Source organism: Cervus canadensis, chromosome 12 (genome assembly GCF_019320065.1).
Source record: "Cervus canadensis isolate Bull #8, Minnesota chromosome 12, ASM1932006v1, whole genome shotgun sequence".
In the NCBI taxonomy this organism is placed as follows: Eukaryota; Metazoa; Chordata; class Mammalia; order Artiodactyla; family Cervidae; genus Cervus; species Cervus canadensis.
The window spans coordinates 17,971,836-17,991,042 of NC_057397.1; the positions used below are offsets into that span (position 1 = coordinate 17,971,836).

Genomic DNA, 19,207 nt, shown 5'->3' on the forward strand with positions numbered 1-19,207 from the left:
GGTACACAAAAAAATGTAATAACACAAAGTACACTAGAGTATTCTGTGAACTACTGTAAACACAGCACCTAGAGTTATAAAAGGGATTTAATAAATGTTTGTAAAAAATTGCATTTGACTTTACAAAAAGTACTAAATCTATAGAGGGGTTGTAAGGCTCATTCCATCCATCTACTCAAAGCTATGGTTTTTCCAGTAGTCATGTATGGATGTGAGAGCTGGACTATAAAGAAAGCTGAGCGCCAAAGAATTGATGCTTTTGAACTGTGGTGTTGGAGAAGACTCCTGAGAGTCCCTTGGACTGCAAGGAGATCAAACCAGTCAATCCTAAAGGAAATCAGTCCTGAATATTCATTGAAAGGACTGATGCTGAAGCTCTAATACTTTGGCCACCTGATGCAAAGAACTGACTCATTGGAAAAGACCCTGATGTTGGGAAAAATTGAAGGCAGGAGGATAAGGGGACAACAGAGGATGAGATGGTTGGATGGCATTACCAACTCAATGAGCATGAATTTCAGCAAGCTCCAGGAGTTGGTAATGGACAAGGAAGCCTGGCATGCTGTAGTCTATGGGACTGCCAAGAGTCGGACATGACCAAGTGACTGAACTGAACCGAAGGCTCAGTCCATTGTAACAAGTATAGAAACAGCTGTGACTTCATAAACAAAGTTTCCCATGAGTAAATTTATTCAGTATCACAAACCAAAATAATTGAGTTGCCTGTCTGGGAGACGGTGAGCCCCCCTTTCTGGAATGGTATATATTTAAGATAACAACCATTAAGCCAGGTACAGAATGCAAGTTAGGCTAGATGGCTTTGAGAATCCCTTCCACTTCAGACTGTATGAGTTTGAACATTCAGAAATTCATCATTTATTCTCTCAACAAACAAAAAAAAATTGCTGTCCAAGTCCTAGTCCCCAAAATCCCTAACCATACAGAAGTCATTTATATTGAAGAAAGATAGGCAGTAAACACATAAATGAATCAACGTTTACTATGCCAGATGATAGCACCTGCTAATATAAGACCTAGTCTTTTTAGTTAGTGCTGAGTTTTAAACTTAATTTAGAATGCAAACCTAAGTAGCAGGAAGGCAAAGAGTTTCAAATTCATGGGCCTCTGAGTCCCAGACGTTTCCTTTTGTCTAACATTTAATATCATCTGATGCAGATGGATCCCGGGTCAGCTGAGTGAACTAATTAATAGTTGATAAGTTTCAGCAGGGAGAAGACGATTTCTATCACAGGGGTTTGGTATCCTTCATCAAAGCATCCAGGTGATACTATGAATTTTTCCCCTCTGGTTAATCAGGAAGACTAAATCCAGAAGGAGGGTTAAACAAGGTCAAAGAGATGGAAAAACAGTCACAATTTGCATTTGAGAGCACATGATGGAATCTATTTATACCTACCTCCAGGGACATAAGAGAAAAAGACTCCAATATGCACAGATGAGATTTTCAAAGATCCTAAAAAGCTAAATGAACCATTCAACTCACTCAGAGAAGATTAGTAATAAGTATCTGCTACTAGACAGTATTAGGTTATTTATCACAAAACATTTACAATTTAGAATAGCAATTTTGACACATTTATATCCAAGACTGGATTAGATTATGTTTAAACAAAGACACAGAATATTTCCAGGCTTAACCTCTCATACAAATAATTCCTGAAATGACCTTGCGTCTATTATTTAACATATTTATCCATGCACAAACAAACCTAAGAGCTAAGCAAAATGAGCCTTCAGATTTCAGATGGAGGTGTGAGAAGAACGTAGATTCTTGATGTCACAGGTCTTCATATATATTTAACCCCTCCCAGTTGGAAGCCCTCTTAAAGTTTAATAGTCATATAAGAGAGGGCACATAGGTTGCAACGTACCATCCATTGGCTCTTTTTTTTTTTTTTTTCCCCACACACAAACATGCTAGTCACTGGCAAGGGGTCTGAGGCTTACAAGTCCAGGAAAGAGAAGACAAGTTCCAGCAATAATAAAAGCTGGGATGTGGAGAGCACCATTAGAAAGTAATAGAGTGTTATGGGAGTTCACAGGAGTAATATACCATATTAATTTTCTTGTCAGAGGATCCCAGTGGGCTTAGGGGCAGCTGTACTCAGCTCAGCTGGGGGGAGGAAGGTGCGGAAGAATGAAATCACTATGGTTCCATTGTTCCAATATATCCAAAACTTCCCAAAGCTTCATCCTTGTCAGACCCTGAGCACAAACGTCTGTCCTTGTAAGGATGTGCCCATGGGGTCAGATGCCAACCCAGAGACCCACCCTGTGATGCCAGACATTTAGTACCAAGAAACCAAATGAGCTGGTCATCCTACCTGAGAAGGCAGTTCTCCACACCTGAGCAGACCCTGAAGATGCTGACAGCTGGCATCTGTCTGCTGAACCTCCTCTGGGTACCAGGTCCTTCCTAGAATGGGCACCTGGAGAGTGCCTCTCCATGGGTACCACTCTTTCCTTTGCGGTAGTTAGTCCACTGTTTTGTAGACAAGGAAGTTTGGCCAGATGAATTTCAGTACCTTGCAAGAGAATCGGAGCTCTGTAAAATCAAAAGAATTGAGCCTGTGAACCTGACCCATGTAGATAATTCTCCTTCCAGTTCTCTATTAAAAGGGGCTCTGTCACTGAAAAGAGACAAGGGGTTTGTCTCAAGGGATAGCATCCAGGAGAGGTTGGGGGTGTATAGGAATATTTTTCTCTGGGCAGTTTAAGAAAGGGGGCATCCTGGAGAAGAGACCAGTGGCCAAAACTTTGGAAAGAGGAGCAGCAACAGTCCTCGGTTTTACAGTGAGAAAGAGGCTGAGCCCTGGACCCTGCCTGGAAGGACTGGTAGCCTGGGGACAGGTTTGATGCAAGAATTTGTACTCCGAAAGGCAGTTTTCCTCCCCTCCTTATTAGGCCCCACTTTATAAGCCAGCAGTGAGATGCACTGAATTCCATAGAGGTGTTCATAGAAGCTTTCCCCCTTTCCTAGAGGGAGAAAAGATGAATGTTAGGTCTGTTAATGGCAAGGAAAGGAAGTGGTTGAAGTGAATTCTGCACTTCTTGGCCTTTTAAACCTGAAGATGACTAGTTAAAATAATCTGGTGTACAGACCCTGACCACCATTCTAATGAGCCCTGCTAGCTGGCACAGAAAATTAATAATAACAAATTAATTCCAGAGAATTCCATTTTAGGTACTCAATTATTAATGGTATTACAGTGTTATTAATGGTGTCAATTATTAATGGCATGAATAATTAAGAGATCACATCCATGCTATGATGTACAAAGGTTCCAGCGTTGAGCAAATTGCCCAGGATAAATAAACCTACCAGGGTTCAGACCTATAACACTCAGCCTTCTACATGTTTCTTGAAAGAACTCAGTACATCTGTCATTAGACTAATTCTATTTATGAGATTTCTGTTACCAGGACTCCTGCCCAAGTTTTATGTTATGACAGTAACAAGAAAAAGGTTATGGGATGGAGTGGGGGGGAAGGGCATGTTTCCTTGGAAGTTGAGATCTTTCTGGAAGGACTCTGGCTGAAATTGGTGTCCACAGGAATCTAGGATTGAGATCAGGGAGAGCTCTGTGGATTCAGTGAATCCAGAAGAGCTAATCAAGTAACCTAAGGCTGATGAGTTAGGGTTGAGCTTAATTTTAAAGACAGCAGAAACCCCAAACAGCTGTTATCCCAAATAATACAACCACTGTTTTGATAAGTAAAAATGAGGGAGATACTTCAGCAAAGTATATTTGGGGGGAGGGGGTTGGTGGCACAATTTAGCCACTGTGTGAATGAGTATCCTTTAATCTCTGAGCCTCAGTTTTCTCATTTGTATGATGGAGATAACATAGGGTTGGCCAAAATGTTTGCTCTGGTTCGTCCATAAGATATTATGGAAAAACTGAAGCAAACTTTTTGGCTAACCCAATATTTGACAAAATGAGTGTATGGTTCAGAATAAAGCCACAGCAAATAATTTCTATCTGTGTTGCTATTTTAGTTATTTATTATAAACATTTCATAATCCAACTTGCCAATTGTATAAGTGAAGAACTCAAAGCCTAGGGAATAGATGTGATTTGTCACTAAGTTTGTGTGTAGGTCGTTCTACCTTGCCCTTCCAGATTGCCATCTTCTCTATCCTTCTCTGTCTTCCAGGAACCAACTTCCAGCCACGATATTGACAAGGCTCCAGTGCTTGGATGGGTTCCACCAACAGGGAGACCTAGCAAAAGGTGGGAAGAGGGAGGAGAATGAGATCAGGACATTTCTTAGCTTCTTCCCTGAGGGGATCCCATCAGCTGCTGGCTCTACAGAAGCTACTAGTGATCCAAAGGGGCTAACTCAAAGTGACTTTATTGAATTCTGAGCCCACTCCCATCTCTGTACTCTTCCAGGTGACAGATGGTGACATGTTTGCTGCTACTGTCTCTGAATTACTACACTGTCCCTTGGTGGAAAATGTTTACCAAATTATCCTACTTTGAGTTTTCTGCCAGATAACAATAAGTGACAGAAATGATACTGGAATGCAAGACTCCTGGTTCTTGGTAGAGAATCTATCCTTCACACTCATTTAACTTTCATTCATATGTTCATTAAATTATTGGCCACTAAGAGAAGAGCCCTGTGCTGGGCACAGACAGTATAATAATCAGCAACACATGGCTATTCATTCTTCCAAAACACTACTTACTAGTGCTTCAATGCATGAGTTAGCAAACTGTTTCTGCATAAAGAGCCAAACATTGGACCCTATGTCTTTGTTTCAACTATTCACCCCCTCCACTGTGGGACACTAGCAGTCACTGACAGTATGTCCATCAATGAGTGTGGCCGTGTAACCAATAAAACTCCCTTCATGTCCACTGAAGTGTGTACTCCATATAGTTTTCACGTGAGACAAAGCATTCTCCCTCTGACTTTTTTCCTCCAGATATTTAAAAATTATTTTTAGCTTGTGGGTCATACAGGAAGCAGGCCTGAATTTGACTTTCAGGCCATAGTTTGCTAACCTCTGTGCTGACATGTGAACTCGGTGCTAAAAGAACAGTCAAGGAGGCCAAGAGCCAGGAAGAGAAAGCTGAGACAGGATTCACAGAGGAAGTGACATCTGCACAGAGGATTAATGGATAATTGAGTTGGTTTGGCAGGGAAAAGGGAAAATACTTTTATGAGACAAGTAATGAGCAAGAGTGGGCTTCCCTGGTAGCTCAGACAGTAGAGAATCCACCTGCAATGCAAGAGACCCGAGACATGAGTCTGACCCCTAGGTGAGGAAAATCTCCTGGAGAAGGGAATGGCAACCCACTCCAGTATTCTTGCCTGGAGAATCCCATGGATAGAGGAGCCTGGGGGACTATAGTCCATGAGGTTGCAAAGAATCTGACATGATTGAGCAACTACGCACAATGAGAAAAAGCAAAGAATCTTAGAAGAGCAAGATGTGGGCAGGGAGTGGAGTCTGACCTGGTAGGGCCAGAGAACAGAGGCTTTAGGTGGATCGGGGTGGGAGGGGGTGGTGGGCAGGCTGCTCCCAGCCACATCCTGGAGGAGCAGAGTGCCCTGCTGAGAGACTGGACTTCAAAGGTAGAAAAACCAAGCGGTGGGGTTCTGGGCAGCAGCAAGACCTGAGTGCAAAACCCAGCTCTACTCCTCTCCAGCTGAGTGATCACAGGCAAATTACGTAACATGTCTGAGCCTCATTTCTTACGTGCAAAACAGTCTTCGTAACAGCTCCAGCTTTATGATGGGAGAAGTGAGGATTAAACGGGGTGATGCACACAGACTGCTCTCAGCAGGGCTGGCTCACAGTAAAGGACTCAATAAAGGTTTGCTATTATTAGCATTATCATGATTGGGCTCATCGACTAGCCTGGCTCTCGCGACACTTTCTCTAGCCCAAATTCAGAGCGCTCCTTGCCACTGCTGATGCGGATGGCGGCTGGACAGTTGGCAGCCCTGAGGTGAACATAAGGTTTTCCTTTTAGCTCTGTGATAGCATCAGCTCTAATGAGTCTGCAGTGGCAGAAATCCATTTCTCTGAACTTGAACCTCATAGACCTTGGTTCATTGAATGTGTAGCCAAAGCCACAGTTCTCCCAGTTCAGACAATACCCTTCTTAGAGTATTTGAGCACCCAGAGCACTGATTATTATTTACCTAAGAGTTTTCTTTCCTGTTTAGGCTCCAAAGGGAGAGGACAATGTTTGGATAGTTCTCCTTTTTAACAATTCCTTCTTGAGTCTCCTGGCTAGCAGCCTTCAGCAAATTTCCGCGGTGCTCCATCCATCTGAAGGAGGAGAAGAAAGGCAAAAGCAGATGGACATTAGTCAGTGACATCACATGAAATAAACAAGTTCTACATATCTGAAAGATGCCCAAAGTGATACATTTTGTGATTAATTCAGTGGATCCTTAAAAGCCTTCAGATTTTATTTAAATACATAGGAAATCATAAATTTAATTAAGAGGCACTTAGGAAAACTAAGAAATGATGAGGAAGAAGACTGATTTGTTATTAAGACAAAATAATTTTGGTATTCAGTTAGAATTTAGGCACTGAACCATTCCACAGATTTCAGGGGTACATTTCAAAGTAATGATTTTAATGTCACTTAAAAAAAATAAAACTAAAATTTCTGTTGCAAATGTATTAAATGTTCATCACACAATATTTGGGGAGAAAAGGGAAAACTATAGAAAATTAAATACCAATTACTCAGTAAGTCTAAACCCATAAGTTGTATTGTAATATTAATTGTGTAGTTTCTCCAAAATTTCTTTTCTTGGCATATTGTAAATCTAGATAATGTCAGAGGAGATCAAATAAAGAACGTGGGAGGTCTCACCTGAAAATATGAAACGGCTGAAGTGAAAATGGCAGAATGAGACCTTGGCTGCACAGTCAGAAGAAGGCTGAGCCATCGCTCTTCATCACCTCCCTAGGGTGGAGAGGCGCGTGCTTTCCCTTCAGCTCGAGTTCAGTGGGAAAAGGACAGACAGATACACAGATAGGCAGGTAGATATTTCAAATGAGTATCAACACTAGCAATAGTGACAGCTGATTACATAAGAGAAAAGATGGGAACCAGAAAAAAACTGAAATGACATATTCAAGATATTGAATAAAATAATGACTACCCTAGACTTCTATACTTGGTGAAAATATCCTTGAAAAATAAAAGTTAAAAGACATTTTAACAGAGAAAATATGAAAGTATTTTCCATGTTCAATTCTACACTCAAGGAAAGAATAAAAGGAGACCTTCAGGCAGAAGAAAATGATAGGGGCTTGGGGAAACTGGAAGCAATGAGAAGCAACAGGTAGGGAAATCTAAATGAACACTGAGTATATAAATAAAGCTTATGGGATATAAAACACACAGAGAATATATTTAGAATTAAAATACATAACAATAATGCTCAATAATGTGGGACATGGTAAATGGAGCTGAATTCTCTAGGATAATGACAGAAAACATAGTGAAAGAACATACAGGTAATAAAGTAATAAAAGAAAATTAAATAATAAAAAAATTACTCCAAGTGAAGTTGATAGAAATGGAGAAATTGTACATATAAATAAAAATAGACCACTAGTTACTTTAAAAGTAAGTGTATTAAGTATTTCAATTAAAATAACAAAGATTAATACCATAAATTAAAAATAAATTGACTATATATTTATTAAAAAACACATATCTTAAACACAAGGATATGGAATACTTGAAAGTAAAACACTGGAAATATTTACACAATGCAAATATTAATACATTTTCTTATACTAATATTTGGCAGTTATTTTAAAGCAAGAAACATCTCTACAGATTCAAAGGTGTAGGGTTTTTTTTTATTATAAAAGGATCAACCTATGTGAAAATGTACCAGTTCTAAGTTTACGTCTATCTAATTACATTGTTTTAAAATACATAAATCAAGTACTAATAGAACTAAAAAGACAAACAAAGCCACAGTCATTTGGCAGATATTCATGCATTTCTTACTCAAGCTCTAATCAAATATGCAGATACAAAAATCAGCAAGAATGTAGGATATTTGAGTAACATGAAAAACAAACAACCTAACACATAGAAAGCAATGTACACGTTAACTGCAGACAAAAATAATCAACAGAAGGATGGGAAGAATGAACACAAAACAAACTTTTATTACCATAGAAGGTGACTCCCAGGACAGGCTTTAACCCTTTGCCAGAATAAGTCTTGCAACCATTCCTCCTATCACCACTGTCTCCATTGTATTAAACTTTTCTCCCTGTAGAACCTGGACAACTGTAGGCCCGCTCCAACAAGGAGGAAGAAAAGAAAGCTGAAGCTGTGCACAAACTTCACACCCAGATCTGGGACTTGCTTTGTCAGGACAGTGGCTCAAAATATTCCTGTCCTAATTCACTTCTCTCCTGACAGTATAAATTTCTTCTTGAAAACATACAAGTAGGAAATTTCCCCTAACACTATCTCAAGGAGATACTGTGATTCAGAGAGTGACATATGTTAGATATAATTCTAACACTGATCACAGTTTTAATGAAATGTCTGTATTCCTTGCACTTCATCTCTAGAACCAGATATTATTAACACATGTATCCCAATCCTTTACACAGTGCTTGGAGCATCACAGATTTCTAAAAGAATTTCTCAAATAAATAAAAATTGGAATAAAATGAGAAAAGGCTCCTGGAAGAGACTAAACAACAGTCTAGGAGTAATAAACAGCACTTTCCAGAGTAACCCTTCCTGAGACATGTGGACCCTTGCATTGTATATGTGGTCCTCGGGAAACCTGGAAATCACCCAAATTCAACCAGAGTTAACTGTGTGCATCTTCAGATCTCAAATGTGACCCATAACAGTTGCTAGTTCATGCTGAATTACAGCTGGACATTCTGAGGGAAGATATGTGTTAATAGGTCCATGTGGTTTGCATGGAGATGGAAATTGGGTCAAGGTCAATAGCATAGTACAAGGAAGAAGCAACAGCCAACCTCAGGTTTTTGGTATCCTGGAAATGGGGGCTCCTGCATTTGCACTGCCAGGAATTCCCACTTAATCCTCCACACCAATCCTTTAAAATAATTACCTCTTTGAAATGAAATAAAACACTGAGGTCCAGAGAGAATGAGAAAACTGTTCTAATTACTGTTATAACTGAGAATCAGATCCTGATCTTTCTATACCCTCAAACCTGGGCCCTTTGAACTTTTCTCTACAGGTTCCAAAAACACCTTTTAAAAGATGCTGTGGGTCTAACTGCCTTTGTTCAAAAAGCTACTGGCACTGACTTCAGTTACCTTGGGAACTTCCCCACTGGTGAAAAATGCAATGACAAACAGGAACTCCTCAGTCCTCGTTATAACTATCTTCTCTATATTTCATTAATAAAATAGAATATGGACTAATAATCAGTATCTGATGATATCAGTTACTCACTAGGATTGGAAATGCTTCTTGCAGGAAAGACAGGGAAAGATAGGGTATCCAAAGGTCCAAACCTGGCCCATCCATGCGCAATTCTGCCTTCATGAGCAGCACATCCAGAATACTGTCTCCTTGATACCTTTTTTAAAATTGTTAAACAGCTTACCCACTAATTGCATAAGAAATAAAAGGGTCAGGGACTTCCCTGATGGTCTAGTGGTTAAGAATCTGCTCTGCAATGCAGGGCACATGGGTTTGATCCTTGGTTCGGGAACTAAGATCACACATGTCATGGGGCAAATAAGCCCATGCACCACAACTTATGAGCCCACTGTCTAGAGCCCAAGAGCCACAACACAAGAAGCCACTGCAGTGAGAAGCCAGTAAATCACAACTAGAGGAAGTCCATGCACAGCAATGCAGAGACCATGTGTTGGACTAAAGACCCAGCACAGTCAAAAATAATACATAAAAGATATAAAAAGGTCACCCCAATCTATATTTCCTTTTTTATGTGTTGGAACTCGATGGATTTTGAAACTTTTTAATATGTGCTGCCAATATTTTCTTCACCTTTCATTGGTGCCTCAAAATGTGTGATTTCTTTTTTTACATAATAAAGAAGTACTTTTACAGAGAAGTATTTTCTCTTTTACTCCTCTCTCTCTCTCATCCCCACTCTATCTCTGTCTTGCCTCATTTTTCTTCTGCTTCATTCTTTCTCACATTCATCTATTGTTCCTCCTTTGTTGACCCTTATCTTTTTATCATGGTGAGTTTTTTTATTGAAGTATTGTTGATATACAATATACCTTCAGGTGTACAATATTTGTGATTCACAAATTTTAAAGGTTATACTCCATTTACAGTTATTTTAAGATTTGACTATGTTCACCATGTTGTACAATATATTCTTATAGCTTATTTTATACATAATAGTTTGTATCTCTTAGTTCCCCCTACCCCTATATCACCCTCACTCCCTTCCTTGGCCAATTATCTTTTTACACCAATGATAACCAGATGCAATTCCCAAAATTCTACCCACTAGAAGTCCTTTTCCTTGCTACTGGCTTTCAAGGCCATTAACCCAATGCTAGCCCAACAAACCCTCCATCAACCTGGGGGTGGGGGTGGGTGGCTCTGGAGTAAGTATTACCTATTGGAGTATCCCCACATTGGCCACAAATGACTTGAGTCTTCTTCCTCGACTTTGATTAGGCACAAGATATAGGCTTCCAAGGAATGGTGAGATCCCAGATTAGGTAGTTCTAGGTAGCTGAGGTAGACGCTGAAGTTCTGATTGATGAAGGCTGTCACACGCTCAGTGCCTCAAATATAGTACCTATATACATACATTTGCAAGAAACAGAAAATCTGACCTCAGTGACTATTTTGTTTTATAATATTTTGATTGAAGTAGAGTTAATTTACATCATATTTGTTTCAGTTCAGTTCAGTTCAGTCACTCAGTCGTGTTCAACTCTTCGCAACCCCATGAACCACAGCACGCCAGGCCTCCCTATCCATCACGAATTTCCGGAGTCTACCCAAGCTCATGTCCATTGAGTCGGTGATGCCATCCAGCCATCTCATCGTCTGTTGCCCCTGTCTCCCCCGGCCCTCAATCTTTCCTAGCATCAGGGTCTTTTCAAATGAGTCAGCTCTTTGCATCAGGTTCCCCGACCAGTAATGCTGAAGAAGTCGAAGTTGAATGGTTTTATGAAGACCTACAAGACCTTTTAGAACTAACACCCAAAAAATATGTCCTTTTCATTATAGGGCACTGGAATGCAAAAGTAGGAAATCAAGAAACACCTGGAGTAACAGGCAAATTTGGCCTTGGAGTACAGAATGAAGCAGGGCAAAGGCTAATAGAGTTTTGCCAAGAGAACGCACTGGTCATAGCAAATACCCTCTTCCAACAACACAAGAGAAGATTCTACACATGGACATCACCAGATGGTCAATACCGAAATCAGATTGATTATATTCTTGGCAGCCAAAGATGGAGAAGCTCTATATAGTCAGCAAAAACAAGACCGGGAGCTGACTGTGGCTCAGATCATGAACTCCTTATTGCCAAATTCAGACTTAAATTGAAGAAAGTTGGGAAAACCACTTGACCATTCAGGTATGACCTAAATCAAATCCCTTATGATTATACAGTGGAAGTGAAAAATAGATTTAAGGGACTAGATCTAATAGAGTGCCTGATGAACTATGGATGGAGGCTTGTGACATTGTACAGGAGACAGAGAGATAATTGTTTCAGGTATACAATATAGCAATTCAACATTTTTATAGATTACACACACCATGCAAATTTATTACAATACCATTGACTATCTTGCCTATGCTTACATTATATCCTTGTGATTTCTAACTAGTAGTTTGCAACTCTTAATCTCTTTCACCTCTTCTACCCCATCTTCACCCTACATCCTTTCTGGCAACAACTAGTTTGTTCTCTGTATCTGTGTCTATATCTGTTTTGTTATACTTGTATGTCTGTTTTTTTTTTTTTTTAATGATTCTATATATAAATGAAAACATACAGTGTATTATAGACAGATAGATACATATAGATATTTATCCATTCATCTGTCCCTGGACACTTAGGTTGCTTCTATATCTTGGCTATAATAAATAATTCTGCTATGAACATTGAAGTGAATATATCTTTTCTAATTCATGTTTTCATTTTCTTTGGACAAATACCCAGGGGTGGAATGTGGACTTGCTGGATTGCATGTTAGTTCTATTTTTAAAGTTTTGAGGAACTTTCATGCTGTTTTCCACAGTGACTGTACCAATTTACATTCCTACTAACAGTTATATAAGAGTAACTTGTGTCTGTTCAATAGATCAATCAAGTCTACAGCCTTCTTGCCAGTACCTCATGGTCACAAGGTGGCAAGTGTCATATTTACAGTCGAGGCCAGAATGAGAAAGGACATTGCAGTGTGTCTTTCCTTTTTCATCAGAAAAACAAAACTTCTTTAAGAATTCTGCAGGAAAATTTCATTTTCCTAGGTCTCTTTGGACAAAACTGAGGTACACTGGGGCTTCCAAGAATGCTAAAAGAGTGAGAAGAAGATTATCATGATCGACTTACACCAATAAAAATTTATTGCTTGGCTGTGGCCATAATGCTTCCACTCAAAAAAAAAAAAAAAAATCCATGAGAGTGCTGTTAGCAAGGAGAAGGGAAGAACAGCTGAACAGTAGGTAGAATACCAACAATATCTGTCACAAGGAATAAATATTTATAGAATGGAGAATGATTTTTTGGCTACACAAATAATTCCTGCCTTGGGAAGAAGTTTGACTCAATCATTTCTGAGGTCATTTCAATACCAGTCCATGAACTAAAGGGAGGGGACATTAAAGACTATCCATAATTAATCAAAAGAAACCTTTTAACTGTGGCAAACCATCAAGAGAGCGAGCAAAAGAGAGGAAAATTCTTTAGCATCATAGCCAGACTCATTCTGTATCCCCAGAGATACCTCCAGGCAGCCCCTGACTTTCAGAACAGAGCTGTTGGGGCCACAGTGAGCCAAAGAGGAATAATAACCACTTTGTCCTCCTCCTGGACCAGGGAAAAAGTGATCAGCTGTAGCCTCCATGAAAAGCCTTCCTCTTACCACCTTTAACGACTCGCCCCCGCCTTCCTCTCCACCCTCGACGGAGTCCCCTGCTCAAAATCTGACGTAAATTGTTTCCTTACTGTGGCAAGATGCCTAAGATTTCTGGGAAGTATGTTTGAACAGGAGTCCTGCCAGGGATGGAATCAGCAGTGCTTCTGTGTAGCCTGCAATATAAGTTGTAATTAGGAATATTGAGATCCCTGAAGCTGTAGGCCAAGCAAGTGTGTTGTCTGTGTGTGTGTGCATGTAATCTTTTTTTCCTATTTGCTTCTTCACTTAGAATATGAAAACCAAAGGCCATTAGAGACTGTTAGTTTGATGGAGTATGGCATTCCTCCAAAGGCTGTCTCCACTTTCCTCTCCATTCATTCATTCACTCACTCATTCTTTCAATTAAAGAACTTCTCTCTTGTAAAGAGGAGCTAACAGGGAGATAAGGATCTAGAGATTATGGTGAAAGGCAGACTTTAAACCAATACTTTAAATCGTTTCTTGATGACGTCTACTCTTTTACCTCCTTCTGTTTTTCCCATTCTTTACTGTTTCAGGGTTGAAGTAAAATATTGCCTGCTGAGATGGTATAGCTGAAGGAGCATGAGCTATGGAATAAAAAGACGTTGATGAGAATTCCAGCTGAACCACTTATGAGCTGCTGGACCTTCAGCAAGTTACTTAATCCACGTGAAGCTTTTTTCCTTCATCTGAGCAGGTGGCCAGTGGTCTAGTCACACACTGATATTCCAATTTGCATTCTTCTTCACTTCCTCACTTATACTTTTTAAATACACAATGTCCAAATTTGTTAGTAATTTTTCATGGAATCATCTCTCTTCTTGGCACACAGAGATAGTCATTGCGTCCTGAAGGCTCTAGTTTGCTATGTGGTCCACTTAGTAAAGTGCTCCAATACTTTGGCCACCTGATGCGAAGAACTGACTCATTGGAAAAGACCCTGATGATAGGAAAGATTGAAGGCAGGAGGAGAAGGGGACAGTAGAGGATAAGATGGTTGGGTGGCATTGCTGACTCGATGGACATGAGTTTGAGCAAACTCTGGGAGTTGGTGATGGACAGGGAAGCCTGGTGTGCTGCAGTCCATGGGGTCTCAGAGTCAGACACGACTGAGCAACTGAACTGAACTGAGTAAAATGCTATTGAGGAATAGCACACAGATATAAAAGTATACAAATCATAAATACACAGCTTCATGGATTATCACAAACTGACAAGCCTATGGAACCAGGACTTACATCACGGAACCGAACATCTTTAGCACCCCAGAATCCTCTGCATCCTCTTTCACAACCAAAAGCTAACTTCTATCCTTATATCTAATACCAGTAAGAGTACTGTAGGGACCCTTTCATTGCATGGGGCTTCTTTCACTAAACTCCATGTTTATAAGATACATTACTGTTGTTAGCTATAGTGTTACTCTTCACTGTCATTGCTGTATAATATTCCATCGTGTGGCTACATCACAATTTGTTTATTCATCTCTTTGTGGATGAATATTTAGATGACTTCAGTTCCAGACTATAATAAATAATGGTGCTATAAACATTCCTGCACATGATTTTTTTGTCAACAGATGCACACTCTTCTTTAGCATATCTAGGACTAGAATTACTGGGTCATAGGGTATGAAAATATTTAACTTGAGTTAATATGGTCACTTTTCCAAAGTGCTTGCAACAATTTACACCCCCACCAACAGTATGTATAGAATTCCTGTTGCTAAATACATTCAATAACTCTTCTTGCTATTAACTATTAACATCATTCCCTATCAGTTCCTTCTAAATAATATATTTATTGTTCAACATGTTTTGATATGTTCCATGTTTTACAGATGAGCCATTCCAATCAATGTGCAGTGATACTGCTTTGTGAAAATAATTTTCACTTCCCTGATGATCAAGGAAGGTGAGCAGCCTTTCAAAAGTTTATTGATCACTTGAATATACTCTTCTAATGAAGTTTCTGTTCAAGTTTCTTGCTCATGTTTTCCTGTTGAATTGTCTCTTTTACTTATTGACTTGTAGTTCTTTTTATATTTTGTAGAGTCCTCTGGTTAGCATATGTGGTACAAATAATTTCTCTTGCTCAGCGGCTTACCTCTGGTTTGAGTCATTCATTTCTAAATATTTCTCTGGAAACAAATGAAGTGGAATCACGCCTCTGAAGCTTCTTATCTGTGAGACTTCAGGTGAGTTAATAAGCCTCTCTGAACCTCAGTTTCCTATCTATAAAATGGGAATAATAACCCTCACCCAACCTATATCATATTGCTGTTAGGAGGGAGAAATGAAGTCCTACCTATGCAACAGCTTGAGAATTCATACATTTTCTAGGTCAAGAATTATAACTATGGTTTATAAATATTATCGATAACTCATATTACTATTATTTGTGGTAAGTTGGCACCAGAGGAAAAAATAATCAAATTGTATGCTGGGTAGTAAAATAGCTAGGAATAAATCACCTATGAGGGTGATATCCTTAGTTCATATCCATGGGATAAAGAACTTTTAGTTATACATCCTACACAAAAGAGGAATCTTGTAAGACTGAAACAATGTTTCCAGATGTGAGCCTCAGCGCCCATACAGGTATTTCAGAACTTGACACTGACATTCTCATTTCCTCTCAGTTCCCTTACTTTCTGCTGAATACATCCGATCAAGCAAAGATGTCTTCCCCAAGAAGGTAGTGCCACTTCTCAAAAACCTGAGCCTCTAACAAGATGTGTTTTCCATCCATTTTTATCCTTAAACCAAGCAACAGTTGACTTTTGTTGAGAACTTAATGCTATAAGGGCTGTGAGAGAATTATGTGGAGGACTAGAAGGTCAAATGCTGACACAGTGAAATCATCTTATCCTACCTCCTAACTTTACACCTGGAGAAATGGAGGTTTAGAGAGACGAAGTTATTTACCTGAGGATGTACATAAGGTGAGTGAAAGGCCAAAGCCTACAATTCTGCTTTACAGACTATAGGCTGTGGAGGACCATAAGTGTCTGTTTTGCTCATTGTCATAACATGTGGCACCACAAACACAGCGCCTTTCACACAGCCTTCCTGACACTTCAGACACACCAAGCTCACTTCTGTCCACAAAGAGAACTCACTACACAGGAAGGGCTTGGCACTTAACATTTTATAGAATAACATAAATAAGCGACTGATTGTTTAGGAGAACACAGAGCTGGGAAAACCTGCACAAATGATTGACTGTGGGATATCTACCACGTTCCTCAGAGAATCCTTCCAAAACCACCTAAAGCCTAAGACAGGGGTAGTAAGAACAGCGATATGTTCTTAACTCTAATATAGCAGCATGTACTGCATTACCTCATGTCATAGATAGCCATTCATGTGTTTAAATCCACTAGACTATGCCTAGTACAGACCTTGATACCTGGTAGGTAATCCACGAATAGTTACTACATGAGTAACTCAACCAACCAGCCAATAGGCAACAGTTGATCTCCCTACTACTTTGGCATCTCAACCTACATTCCCAGGGCTGAAATCAGGGATATCGAAATCCCTAAAATTATAGATCCATTATAGTATGTCATCTCTGAGGAAGGAATGCACACACACATACGTATTTTTTCTATTTCTATGTCGTCTACCTCTATTGACTTCGAGTATGAAGAAAAACAGAGTGTAAGAGACTGCTAGTTTGATGACGTGTCACAACCATTCTAAGTTCTAAATCTACTTCTTTTCACTGTATCCTCACAAGGCAGAAGGCGTGTGGGAGCTCTTTGAGATTTCTTTCATAAGGGTATTAATCCATTCACAGAGGCTCCACCCCCACGACCTAACTTACCTCCTAATACCATTACATTTTGTTTAGTGGCTAAGTCGTGTCCGACTTTTTTGTGACCCGAGGGACTATAGCCCACCAGGTTCCTCTGTCCATGGGATTCCCCAGGCAAGATTCCTGGAGTGGGTTGCCATTTCCTTATTCAGCGAATCTACGTGGAGGGTTAGGATTTCAACAGATGACGTTGGGGGAGACCAAAGCATTCAGGCCATCACACACGCCCTTGAGCACTTTGGTAAGGTCATCCATTGCAATCAGGACCAAGGAGCTCAGCTAAACTGATGGCCCCTCAAAAGTTCTCCCTGTGTGCACAGATTCAATGGTCACATTAACATAAGTGCACTGCAGAGGTGCTGAACTAGTTTCTGCATGACCAATCTTTTAAAATTTAATCATCTAAAATAAATACAAAAGTACATCTATAGCTGATTCACTTCATTATATGACAGAAACTAACACAACATTGTAAAACGATTGTGTGAGTGTGTGTGTGTCTGTGTCTGTGTGTGCACTCCATTCTGTCCAACTCTTTACAACCCCACAGACTGTAGCCCCCCATGCTCCTCTGTCCATGGAATTTTCCAGGCAAGAATACTGGAGTGGGTTGCCATTTCCTCCTCCAGGGGATCTTTCTGACCCAGGGGTAGAACCCACATCTCTTGTGTCTCCTGCATTGGCAGGTGTATTCTTTACCACTGCGCAACCTGGGGAGCAAGTGGGAAGCAATTATACTTCAATAAAAAATAAAACCATTCCTTTTTAAAAATGAACAACACATATTTAAGTAAATAGCATCCCTATTGTTCATTCTGATCTTTTAGGGAAAAAAAGTCAGGCACCATTTTTTCTGAGTTTGTTGAAGAAACTAAGGCTCACAGAGTTTAGATGCTTTGGCCAAGGTCACAGATTTACAGTTTCATGATTGAATGACTAGGTCTTTTGCCACTTTTGCCCTAGATCCCTCTCCTCTTTTGTATATCATCAGCACCATTCATCTACCCTCCACCATCATTTTCTCCAGAGGAGGTGGGGGGGAAGCACAAAATTCAGGCAAGTATGGTACCTCTAGGGATTTTTCATGACTCACTAAAATAACTGGACACATCCTCTGGGAAACAGAATCAGAGAAAAGAATGTGGGAAGATCCTTGCTGTCCTCTGAACTGACAGGGCAGGTCTCTGACTGACATTCTCAGATTCCTACAAGGAGAATAATGCTCCTGGTGTATCAACTGTGTAACTCTGAGCCAGAGGCATCTCTTTATCTTTTCCAAGAAACTGGAAACCAAAAAAAAAAAAACAAAACTGCCTTTACCAAAAGGCACAATTGAAGCAAGACAATGTCCCTTGCAAAGGATGCCCACAGATTCCAGGTCTGGCTGTGGTCAAGCAGACCAGACATGCTGCATTTAGGTCATCACTAGGGTAGACAGCCTTTAATTTCACTTCAAACCATTTTTCAGCCTCAACTAAAATTTGATATATTGAGACACATATAATATCACAATAAATGTGCGTTTTTGTATTGAGTTGTCCGTAATAACATATATTCCCTAATGAGGTTTTGAGAACATGAACACTAACAAGTAAAACCATGCCCGTTGGCCCCAGGACCATCTCTGATATAGGAGCACAATTAAATCCACAGAATGTGGAAAATGATGTGTTATCAGTAATACTATTATGCTTCTTGATTAAGATGAATTTATTAATTTATGTAATAATACCAAGAATAATTGAGAGAGCTTTTTGAAACTACAGTAGTACTAGAGAGAAGAATCAGACACAATTTCACACTTATGAAACAGACACAATTTCACTCTTATGAAATAACTATTAAGTGCTATTAAATATATCAGTTTAAGTACTTCATCTATACAGTTTTCTTTGATTCATACAAGAGATATAAAGAAGAATTTGAGAAGCAATTCCTAGCCTCAAAGAGAGACAGCTACATCCTTAAATAATTATAGACCATATCATGCCATAGCGGTTGTCTGCACTCTGCGGTATGTTAAGAACAAATGTAGGAATGACCAACTCTGCATGGGGCTGGGGGGGGCAAAAACCATAAAAACAAATCCCGCAAACGTTTGAGTCTGCTGGGATGGCCAGTAAATCAATCAGCTTCAGTCCCTGTAAGATGGTCTTCCAAACCCCAGCTCAATGACCAGTGGTTGATTCAGTGACCACACAGACACACAGACGTATTTAACTGCCAGCTCTCATTGAGTCTGGTTTCATTGGGTGAGTT

At 39.7% G+C, this 19,207-nt stretch overlaps 1 long non-coding RNA gene across 1 annotated transcript in view; it reads right to left on the minus strand.

Annotated features, from left to right (window-relative positions):
• Positions 1 to 19,207, minus strand: part of LOC122451016 — a 228,564-nt gene that overhangs the window by 100,956 nt on the left and 108,401 nt on the right. Inside the window, exons 4-8 of the long non-coding RNA XR_006272288.1 lie at positions 10,621 to 10,806; positions 6,873 to 6,997; positions 6,184 to 6,313; positions 4,133 to 4,246; positions 2,346 to 2,566 (exon numbers count right to left, since the gene is read on the minus strand). This is a non-coding gene — a long non-coding RNA (uncharacterized LOC122451016). The remainder of the gene's footprint in view (positions 1 to 2,345; positions 2,567 to 4,132; positions 4,247 to 6,183; positions 6,314 to 6,872; positions 6,998 to 10,620; positions 10,807 to 19,207) is intronic.